Raw genomic sequence first — 12,294 nt, 5'->3', positions numbered from 1 at the left:
CCAACACTGTGTAACTGAAACTCAAGGCCCCAATTCTTATCCTTTTCTAAGTTGTGTGACCCTTGATAGGAAATGTTAGACAGCTTATGGTAAAACAAAGAATTGACAAGATAAAGGGAAAGTTAAACCCAGTCTTGGAGTCCAGCAAAATACTGGGTGTGTGGAGGGCACAGCAATGTTGCAGTGCATGGGTGGTTGCAGGACAGAGCTCAGTTGGTAGAAAGCTCACCTAGCATACGTGAAAATCTGGGTTGGATCCTTAGTACTGTGTAAAACACAGTGCAATTACATACAGGAAGATTGGAAATTCAATGTCCAATTGGTTATTAGAGAGTTCAATGGTTGATTATGTAGTGAGTTCAAGGCCACCCTGAGCTGCTTAAAATCGTCTCAAAAATAAACAACCAAAAAGGATTGTATGAACCAGGTTACATCTGAGTCTAGATTGAGGAAATTTGACAGCTCAGGAGAAATTGGAACACCAAGTCAGAAACCTTTATAGTAGACATACCTTTAATGAATAATTCAATGTGAGGAATATTGAAGTTCAAGATTCCTGGTGTCAACCAGAGAAACAGCAAACTTTTCCTGGAAAGGATCACATGGTAAAACTCTAGGCTTAGAGGGTCAGACTGGCTCCATTAAGGTTTGTCATGTCCCTGGAGCGGTGTCAAAGCAGCTGTAGAGCTTCTGAGAATGAGTGGCCGAGGCTGGGTACCGACACAACTACTTGGACTGATGAGGACTCACATGGCTAATGAGACCAACACAACAGTACTCTGAACTTATAGAATAAATTCCTGTAAGTAAAATTGATCTTTCCAAGTATGGTGTGGTGGTTAGTTCTAACTGTCTACACAACAAGCAGGGATGGGTGTCCCCATTCACTTAACACAGTATTTGTTTTTAGTTTGATCCCTGTTGCCTGCCTTCCTGACTCTGATAGTCTGATTTAATCTCTTCTTGGTACAGGATAGAGAAATGGCGGTCAGCCTGCTGTTCAGGACAGGGTGGAACTGTGGCAATAGCTCTCTTTTCTTAGGAATGTAGACCTGTTATTCCTCCTTTTATCCCCTTCCTTAATCCCATTTTGTGTCATTTTGTGCCTTACAAATCCTGCTTAACCAATAATACAGGCTTCCTCCATTCTGCTATATGATTTCAACTCCTTCATTCATTTTTTAATGAATTTCCTAGTTTGTCAGCTGTGAAATTTGTATTCAGTTGCTTATTAGTGTTACTGGTTTAGGGTGATCTCTATGAATAAAAAAGGGTAGAAAAAAATCCTCCTCTCTGCCATCTTGAGGTTGGAAATCTTTGGTAGTACATTAAACTTGAATATTTAAAATTACCTTTTCATGAACTGTACACCACTTTATAAGTGTCATGGTTTATATATGCTTGGCTCAGGGAATGGCACTATTTGGAGGTGTGGCCTTGTTCGAATGGGTGTGTCACTGTTGTCATGGGTGTCATCCTAGCTGCCTGGAAGTCAGAATCCCAGTAGCAGCCTTCAGATGAAGATGTAGAACTCTTACTTTGACTGCACCATGTCTGCCTGGATGCTGCCATGCTCCCACTTTGATGATAATGGACTGAACCTCTGAACCTGTAAGCCAGCCCAATTAAACGTTGTCCTTTATAAGACTTGCCTTGGTCATGGTGTCTGTTCACAGCAGTGAAACCCTGACTATGACAATAAGTAACAATATTTCTAAAGTATTCCCTATATCATATTAGTTTTGTTTTTGTCCTTGAATGCTGTTTACATTGTCTTTCATTTTTGAGACTATAATTAAACTACTTCTGCCTTCCATGTCCTCCCTTCAAACCCTACCATGTACTCATCTTTATTCTCCATCACACTCATAGCATATATGTAAATATAGGTAACATATATAACATTATTGGTTTTTAAATCTCAATGAAAATGAAGATGGCACAATTTTAACTATATCTTTTGCCAATGGCACTGAGGTCTTATTGAATATAAATTTAGTCATTTACTTAACGTGTGTCCTTGTATATAACCATCTGCAGACAAATGATTATAACCCCCATTTTGGAAACTACCTTGAAGGGCTCACCTTTTTGACACCATCAGTACTACTGTATTTATAGTGAGAGATTGCACACAGGTAAACTTGTTCATGCACAATAAAAGGCCCAGGGAAGTAGAATCTGAAGAGCTCTGGACCCTACACCATTCTTTCCCAGTTTACTTTTAAAGAATTTCCTTCCAGAAAACCAGCAGAGGTGACTGAAAAGGGTAGGAGACTCATCCTGCATTATGCTTTCTCCTCAGGTCCCTGACTTCTCAGCTCTCAGATTTACACAGCATGTGTCCTCTAAGCCATTCAAGGTGCTATATAATCTCTTTGACAGGGGAGATCTCATAAACATCCTAACGTCCCAGCTGTCAGACACCACGCTAAAAGAAAAAAAAAACGGTGACCCAGGAGTTAATCCAAATCTCTGGGCTGCAGTCACTGAAGGCTGGGGAAGGTGATGCTTAAAAGAGAAAGTTGTGATTAAAAAGTTATCTGTCCTTATTTTGAGAAATGGGAAGGGATTGGACTTTCTGCTAAATGATCAATTCTCCTCCATTGAGGATTCTTGTCTATCTAGAAACACAGAGATAAAGTACCAAGAATATTAGTGCAAGGAACTTGCCACATTTCAGCAAACTGAATCTGCGTGATGGAAGCATTCCACTCAGGTGTGCAAGGGTCCTGCTTCTTTCCCGTGTATCAAGCTCATGTGGAAGCTTTTATACCTACTTCATTACTTGTTTGCTTAATAGACTCTTCAATTTAAAGAGGACGAATTGAGTAAATACAGAAGAATCTTTTTAAATTATTTATTTATTTTTGTTTTATGTGCATTGGCATGTTGCCTGCATGTGTATCTTGTGAAAGTGTCAGAACTCCCGAAGCTGGAAATGATGAGCTGCCATGTGGTTGCTGGGAACAGAAGAGCAGCCAGTGCTCTTAACCTCTCAGCCATCTCTCTACCCTCCCCCTCAAAGAAGAATCTTTACACCAATAATTACGCCAGTCTTCTAAAAGCTATTCATCCCAAAGCATTATTTTTTTATTTATTTTATTGGATTTTTCTAAATTTACATTTCAAATGTTATCCCCTTTCCTGGTTTCCTGTCCATAAACTCCCTATCCCATTTCCTCTGCCCCTGCTTCTATAAGGGTGTTCCCTTACCTATCCACCCACCTCCCTACCCTGACATTCCTCTACACTGGGGCATGGAGCCTTGGCAGGACCAAGGGCTTCTCCTCCCATCAATGCCCAACAAGGCCATCCTCTTTTACATACGCAGCTTGAGTCATGGGTCTGTCCATGTGTATGTACTCTTTGGATGGTGGTATAGTCCCTGGGAGCTCTGGTTGGTTGATATTGTTGTTCTTATGGGGTTGCAAACCCCTTCAGCTCCTTCAATCCTCTCTCTAACTCCTCCATTGGGGACCCCATTCTCAGTTCAATGGTTGGCTGTGAGCATCTGCCTCTGTACTTGTCATGCTCTGGCAGCACCCGAAAGCTTTAAATAGGTCTTTAATGTTCTAAAATGTTTAGAAAGCCAACATTAAGAGTGGCTTCCTTTAAAGTTGGACTTATGGTCCTAAGTCTACCTCTTTCCTTCTTGCTATCAAGATAGCAAGATAGACCACATTCTGCCAGACTTTCTAGATGGAGGACTGAGAGGTTTACTCACACAGAGTTTCCATTTCTAAACATAAATTTTAGGTACATTAGTGAATGCCCAACACCTGTGGCCCTCAATGCCCTAATGTATTTATACCTACTTAAATGGAGTCCAGTAAGTCCATTAATAAGGATTTCTTCTGTTGTCACTTGACAAGGGAACAACGCCCTGACAGACTAAACCTACAATACCTCCTATCAATCAAGTATCTTGGGGAATCAGAAATTACAATAAAACCCTCTGCATTAAATAACTCATGGTGTTAGCAATTATTCAAAAATCTGGTAATGTAGAAAATAAACTTTTACTCATTGAACATGGAGCAGCAGATAGGAACAAATACAGAGAGATCCACAGCCAGACAATATATAGAGAAGGAGAGACCTTGAAACACTCAGCCTTAAATGGGGTGTCTCTGTCAAATCTCTCCTGTCACAGCTCAGGATGCAGAGAGAATCTAAGGGTCAGAGGGGGAAAGAGGTCCTCTAAATCAACATGACCAATGCACATAGGAACTCACAGAGACTGAGGCAGCGTGCACACGGCCTGCTCAGGTCTGCACCAGATGGGGTTCTAGAGCAGAAAGGAGAAGTGGACACATGTTCCCATCCCTGACCCAGAGCTATCTTCAATTGATAACCACTTGCAAATGAAAATACAATTTTCTCTAAGGGAGACTCCCTGGGGAAACAAAGTACTCGTAAGGGTAGACTGCACATTCAACAGTAGATGGACAACCGAAAACAAACTCGGGGATATTTTTGGAGGTTCCTTGGCTCATGATGTTGTGTTGGGATTTTTAAATCATATTTTAATTTAATTTAATCTATATTTTCCCACTCTTTTTACCTTACGAACTTGGATTATATATTATGACTTCCAGCTTCATGTTTAAGGGATTTCAAAGGGGGCAAACAAGTGGGTCTCTATATGTGTATCTGTTTCTTGTGACTTTCTTGGGCTCTTTTCCTTTTGTTTTTTTTCTCATGCTATTCTGCTGTATTAGTTTTTGTTTTATCCTATTTTATTATTATTCCTTAGAAGCCTTTTTTTTTTTAAAAAGAGAGACAGAAAGGGGGTGGATATGGATGAGAGAGGAGGTGTAGAGAAACTGGGAGGAGTAGAGGTGTGGGAAATGAAGTGGAAATTTCTGGTTTCTTTGGAGACTCAATTGTGTCTTGTGATGTTTTTCTGGAAGCTGTCTTATGAGAGTATGTTTTGCTGAGGCATATACTTAAAAGGACATGTAATGTTTGGGAAGAGTAGTACCCAACAGACAGTGGACAACGCTCTTGCATTGGTTCATCTTGCAATGTTTTGCTGGCCTCCACTGACTTTGACTTGTGATGTCATACAAAGACATGCATCAAAGAACTTCTTGTGGTGTTATGATTGCTTCTTGCTGTTTCCTTGGACTTGTGCCCATTTTGTGGAGCCTCCAGGTTCCTTCTGGATCTAGCCACTGCTACAGATTTGTGTTTGATGCTTTGAACTAGACTGACAATGAAGATTGGAATTGTCCCAAAGAACTACTTCTAGACAGGTCCCCATCCCCCTTGTCCTTTTAACTTTCTCTCTCCCCTACCTTTGGTCAGTGGGCTAGAAAGAAGGTTTAAGCATTTAAGAACCCTTATTAAAGTAGGTTTGGAAGAATTAGGTCTACAGTGAGATGGTAATCAGGATCTATTAAGTGAGAAAAAAATCTATTTTTGATAAAAAGGAAAAAAGTGAATTTTTAATAAATTAAATTTGAGGATTCATTTACAAGCTCTAAATTATAGGTCTGGGCAGGGCAACTTCAGATTTACTGGGGGATTCACAGGGTACACTGCTGGCAAAGCAAACAGGAAGATGCCTGCTTCTCTGGAGATGAAAGAAGCGGTCACTCAAGGATGTGCAATATCCTTGGCAATCCGTTTCCATATGGGGCAGGCGGGATTTCTGCATTTGATCTCCAATGAATTTAAATGTTTGTCCTTTTTGGACCTTGGACCCTTCCTATTTTTCTTTTAGACTTAAATTGCCTGAGGTTTTAGGGTAAATTATTCCAAATCTGGTAGCTCTCTATTTTATAATTAATTCTATCGATTTATCAGACACTCTATTAGTAATCTATAGTTAGTAGCTAATCCCAGTTCATGTGACTAGCTATTCATTAGATTTGATTTCTCACCTGTTTATGGAGTGTTTATGTGCCCTGTCAAGAATATGAAATTGTCGAAGCTATAAGTTATTTGAAGATGGGAACTGTTCCTATTTGTCTTAGTGCACTTTACAGCCTTCTGGGCTTTCCATATGCTAAGGAAAGAACTTAACCAGCAGGAATCCAGTGGCTACTGCTGATGTTTTTGCTGTGTGCTGATTGTGTCTGCAGCAAACCATCTCTTGGCTTGGGTACCTTCCGGTCTTCCTAGACAAACTATACTGTTGAATGAAATGTCAATTGGTCTGTTGAGGATGGATTCCTATTGTGTCAAGGCTCCCAGCTTGGAAACTTGCCTTTAGTTCAACCACATTTAACTACTTTTTTCCTCCGTCTGACATGAATATGCAAAGGCCACCGACAGATCCTGGCCTTGTGATTAGGTATTAACAGTGTGGACAGACTGAAATCCTCAAAGATTCTTCCTGATTTCGTTGACATGGCAGTGAGACAAGACGGAAAAATATATGATTATAACTAGCCTTTGGCGTTTCTTGTCCACACTCGTTGGGAAGAAGTATAACAGCTCATAAAGAAGAACGACTTCCCTATGTGCCAAAGGGCTTAACAAAGGATTAAGGCTATCTCTGCTTTGTAGCTGAAATAATAGAATAAAAGGAGATGCTTCTTCCTATATTAAACGTATATATTCCTGAGTATTGTCTGCCAAAATGACTCGATGAATCCACAGAGTGAAATACACTCAATTTTCACATGGGTACACTAAACCAAGCTGAAGGCACTTCTACAACTGCTTTGAAGGGAATGGAAAACATCAGGATGAAAAAGTGCTCTCGACGTATGGTTATATCAGCCCTAAATTGTATCACAGCTGCTTCTGGCACCATTACACAGAGCGCTGGGTAATTTATAGGAGTCATTTTTAACAATTTGATTGTTGGTATATATCTGCTGAATTGATTGGTTGCAGAGACAGATCCTTATTTTTATAATAGCAATAACCTCCTTTGCACATTACTGCTCAATTTATTCCTGATGCTACCATTACGAACCAGTAGTTACCAATTTATATTGGAAAAATATGTTCTTATTTCTTAATTATCTGTTTAATTGTAGGGAAACTAGTGTTCTATTGAGCCTTGATTTGCCAATAGCAGAGAGCCTGCCAGATGAGAGCCTGGAAATTTGGCTTCTAGTGGTGTGGTGGTTTGAATAAGAATGGCCCCCATATGCTCATATATTTGAATGCTTAGTCACCAGGGAGCAGAATTATTTGAAGGGATTAGAAGGATTAGGGGATGTGGCCTTATTGAGGAAGTGTGTAACTAGGAGTGAGCTTTGGGGTTTCAAACGCCATGCCAAGCCCAGATTCTGTCTCTTGGCCTGTAGATCAGGATGTAGCTTTCGGTTACTGCTCCAGTGTACGCCTTCATGTCACCATGCTTGCTTCCACGATGAAAAAAAAAAAAAAAAGACTAAACCTCTGAAACTGTAAGCAAGTCCCTAATTAAATGCTTTCTTTTATAAGCTTTTCAATAGAACAGTGACAAAGACACGTGTGCTGTGTGCAACTTCATGAGATTGACCACTCTGTCTCCATGTACGTATGAAGGCATTCATGTCCCAACACAACAGCATAGAAGACTCTTCCATATACCAACTCAAATCTCCACAAACCTCAAATCCCTGTCCCTTCTGGTTTAATTTTGCCAGCTCTAGTCATCAAGAATAGTGACGATGATACCCTCCATCAAGTCTCTACCGGGCTCTATGGGCCTTTCTGGAAAATGACTGGTTAGATGTTACTGTCTGATATCCAGGTCCAGTGGGCATCTACCACAATTACTGTGTTCTGGGGCACTATACCAAGGTTTTGGAAAGGGGCATATGGATGCTAGCAAAAACAGCACATTAAGACAAAATACTCTGGGGGCTGGAGAGATGGCTCAGTGGTCAAGAGCCACTGGAGATGTGGGTTCTATTTCAAGCACCTGCAACCGAGGGATCCAATACCTCCTGATCTCCAGATGTACATGCAGAGAAAACACATAGCAAATAAGATGAATATATATGTGGCACCCATCCACAAAAGACTGAGACTTGCGTAGATCTTTTGCTTAAAAAGAAAAGCAAAACAAACAAACAAACAAAGCCAAATACAGGTTTTCTGTGTATTTGCCCATTGTGGGATTTCTCAACAGGTTTTTATCTGTTACAGGACTTACTAGAGGAGATCCATCTTCCTTTCTGCCAGCCTGTTTCTTTCATATTCACGCACACAGTTCCTCCGTGCTTTGATCCTGGTCCTCCTCTCTTGTCACAGACAGATCTGCCCACCTTTGGGGGCAGCTCCTTGGAATAACTATGTGAGTACCATTGCTGGACATGACTTGGCTCAGCTTTCTACATTTGATTCTTTTCCTCTCCACCCAGACAGCATTGATGGCATACACACAGTTATGTGCGTGTAGTGAGCATGCTCAAGAATATAGTTTGTGCCCTTAAATATACATCCATATTTAGCTGCTCTCTTTATTGTCATTTTTTTTTGTTTATTGCTACAAAACACACATAAAGTTGAGCTTTCTGTTTTAGCCACTTTTACATGTATGTACAAATCAGGACAAATAAGTACATTTAAGAGGTTTAGGTAGGAATGGTCCCCATAGCTCATATATTTAAATGCATAGTCATTAGGGAAAGGTAAAACTTGAGAGGGATTATGAAGTGTGGCCTTGTTGGAATAGGTGTGGCCTTGCTGGAATAGGTGTGGCCTTGCTGGAAAAGGTGTGGTCTTATTGGAGGATGTGTGTCATTGAGGGTGGGCTTTGGGATATCAGAAGCTCAAGCCAGGCCTAGTGTCTTTCTCTTCCTTCTGCCTTTGGATCCAGATGTAAAACTCTGGCGCTACTTTTTCAGCACCATGTCTCCCTGCATGCTGCCATGCTTCCCTTCATGATGACAATGGTCAAAACCTCTGAAACAAGCCCCAAGTAAATGCATTCCTATATAAGACTTGCCATGGTCATGTTGTCTCTTCACAGCAATAGACAGTATAAGACAGTATACCTCACCACTACCCACATCCGGAGTACTTTTATCTTCACAAACTTAAGCTCTCTAGTAAATAATACACACCTTCCTCCCCCATTGCCCTCTACTCCAACCCCTGGTAACTAAAATCCTACTCTCTGGGCCTCTGCATTTGACAGCTTTAGGTATTACATAAATAGAATTCTATAACATTTGCTCTTTGAGGTCTGACTTATTTGAAATATCACAGTCTCAACAAGGCTCAAACATACTGTAGTGTAAGGTCAGACTTTCCTTTTAAGGTTGAATAAAATCCCACTGTGTGCATGTATCATATTTTGCTTGCCTACTCATCATTGATGGACCGTTGACTCCTTCCACATTTTGGCTATTGTAAACAAATGCCAATAAGAATGTCTGTTAGAGTTCTTGTATTTCAGCTCTTTTGGTCTTCACCCCCCTTTTAGAAGTGTTTATTGTCCCCTTGACCATGTTATCCTTTCTTAATCATTTTTCTTGTTGCCATAACCAAATATCTGACAAGAAACAACACAAAGTAATTATTTAGTCTCATAGTCTGAAGGTATGCTACAACATAGAGGGGAAGCTAGGAATAGCTGGAGGTTATGGACACAGAAGCATAAAGCTACTTGCTCACATTTGGACAGGTCAGAAAGCAGAAAGCAGGACACAGGAAACAGGAAGTTGGGCTGGGCTGGGCTATACTTCCAAAGGACCACTCTCAGTGATCCATTCCTCTAGCTAAGCTTCACCTAAAAGTTCCACAACTTCCCAAAAACTGTGCCACTGGACAAGTAAGATTGCTCAAGTGTGGGTACTTACCACCAAACCAGTGACTGAGTTCAAAGCCCAGAATCCTTCTAGTGAAAGGAGAGAAGTGGCTCCCAGAAGAGTGCTGTCAACTTGAGACTAAAAGTTCAGTACATGGACCTTTGGAAAGCATTTCCTGCTCAAACCATAACACACTTTAGCCAAAGCTTCGTTATCTCTGCAGTTCACAGTCTCCACCAAAGACTCGTCGAAGCTTCCATAGCACCTCTTTTGTTTACCCTATCCCTTCACTTCTACATCTCTTTCTTCAACTCATAAATTCAGTCTTATTTTCTCAAGTTTCTTCCCTCCATCCTCCCCTCTCCCTGTCTCCTTCTTCCTTTATTGCAGTGCTGGTCATTGAACCCAGAGCTATACACATGTTAGGTAATCATCCTGCCCCTAAGCTATATCCCCATACTGAACTCTCTTCTGAATATTTGCCTATGGTAAGACAGAGTCAGAATCCAGTACTAGAATCTTACAAGCGGGATATTTCCACCACTTCTCTATGACGCCTGTAAACTTAAGTGGGCCCCAAGCCTTTCTCAGTAAAACTAAAAGATTCCCATTTCCACCCAGCAGCACTGCATTGTGAGCGTACAATAGCTATTGTATTAGTTACTCTCCTTCCCTCTACCAAAAACCGATCAAAGCGCTTTAAGGAAGGAGGGCTTTGCTTCGGCTTACACTTAGAGAGGAAGTTCATGGTGGCAGGAAAGCCTACAGCAGGAGCACGAAGCTGCAACTCACATTGCAACCGCAGTCAGGAAGAAGAAGAGACCAATGAATGCAGGCATTCCATCAAACTGTGTTACCTACTGTTAGGGTGGCTCTTTCCACCGGAGTTTACCTGTTCTAGACATTCTCTCCTTCATGATTCTCATCCTGTCAAGTTGGCAATATTAACATGCTCATCCATCCCTGACTTTGAGACACGAAGGCTGACCAAAAGCATGACGGTCAAAGGTCAAATCTAGAACTATATCCCATTATCACTTGGACCCAGGACATCAGCTTGATCTCAAGTCAGACGCAAGTTTAGGTAAAGAGATCCTTCTCCCCACAGGAGAACTTTTTTTACTGGGGACAGAACTCATTCTGGGGATTGCCATTTGACCTTTTGTAAATGATGGGGTATTTTTTTTTTTGGTTTGTTTTTAATTGTTATTTTCATCATGAGCATCAATATAGATGGCTCCCATTTGGTGAAGGCTTACTTTATATAAAATGCAATACCAACCAGAATAAGCTTTGGAGTCAAACTGCAATGTATGGCCAAGTTTACCTCTTACTAAGGTTTGAACCTCTCTATTCTTCAGTTTCCTCAACAGAGAAGAGCGTGCTTATAAGAATAAAATGGGGGGCTGGGGATTTAGCTCAGTGGTAGAGCGCTTACCTAGGAAGCGCAAGGCCCTGGGTTCGGTCCCCAGCTCCGAAAAAAAAGAACCAAAAAAAAAAAAAAAAAGAATAAAATGGGACAGCGCCACGAAGAGCATTTGGAGTCAAACAACGAGGTGCATAGGCAGTGGGTGATGATGCTGACTCGTTATTATTTCATCACCTGGACCAGGAAACGAAGACGGAACGGCTTAAGAAACTTGTCTGAGGCTGGGCATATTGCTGCTGATGTCGTATTATCTCTTAGAAAGCTTGTAGACACTACATTGTCCTTAGAAGAAAGAAACTGACCAATCTGTACTTGGGCTTCTTATGTAAATTATAAATATCTCTCTACCCCAAGATATATTTTGTTCTTAACTAGCCTACCACTGGGTTGCAAAGAGTAGATAACAAGGCTAAATACAATTTCTGCCTCTAATTTTTACTGACCTAAGGCAAGCAGATATCGAAATTGATAACATCTCCCATGTACAAACACACAGAAGGCGTGGGCACTCCTTATCTCCCTCTGTGCTAAATATCTATTCTCCACACTCCAGTCACTGGAAAGCAGACTATTAATCCTTTCTCCTATCTCCCCACCCTCATCACTCTCCACAAATTGGTACATGAGAGATAGTGAATGTGGATGGCAATTCAGAGAGCCGGAAATGATCTCCACAGGTAGGCCTGATGCAAGGAACTGCCCATTTCCCAAGGGGAAGGACTGAGTGGGCCCAGCCCAAGTGCATTTCAAAGTTACAGCAGCAGCAGCAGCAGCAGCAGCAGCATTCTTACAATATGGACCATTTTCAAATGACCTTTAAGAGACTTATTTCGTTTCTTAGGGCTTTACTCAAATGAAAAGCAACATCACCTCCACTCCTGTCTCTGCTGCTTTGTTTTTGGACAGGGTGTAGCCCTACTTTGCCTGACACTGGTTATGTATGTAGAAGAGGCAGACCTCAGACTCACAGTTATCTGCCTGCCTCTGCCTCCATAATGCTTAGATGACAGACGTATACCAGCATGCTAGGCCCCACCTTATTACATGGAGCCAAAGTCATGCTGTGGTCGATACTGACTGCTATATTTGCAGTTAAGCATGGTTCATCTGATTGCTGAGTTTGTAATAGGGACACCTCCTGGATTAAATTGAAGCATC

This window comes from Rattus norvegicus, chromosome 4 (genome assembly GCF_036323735.1).
Source record: "Rattus norvegicus strain BN/NHsdMcwi chromosome 4, GRCr8, whole genome shotgun sequence".
Lineage (NCBI taxonomy): Eukaryota > Metazoa > Chordata > Mammalia > Rodentia > Muridae > Rattus > Rattus norvegicus.
This window is presented reverse-complemented; position numbering follows the sequence as displayed.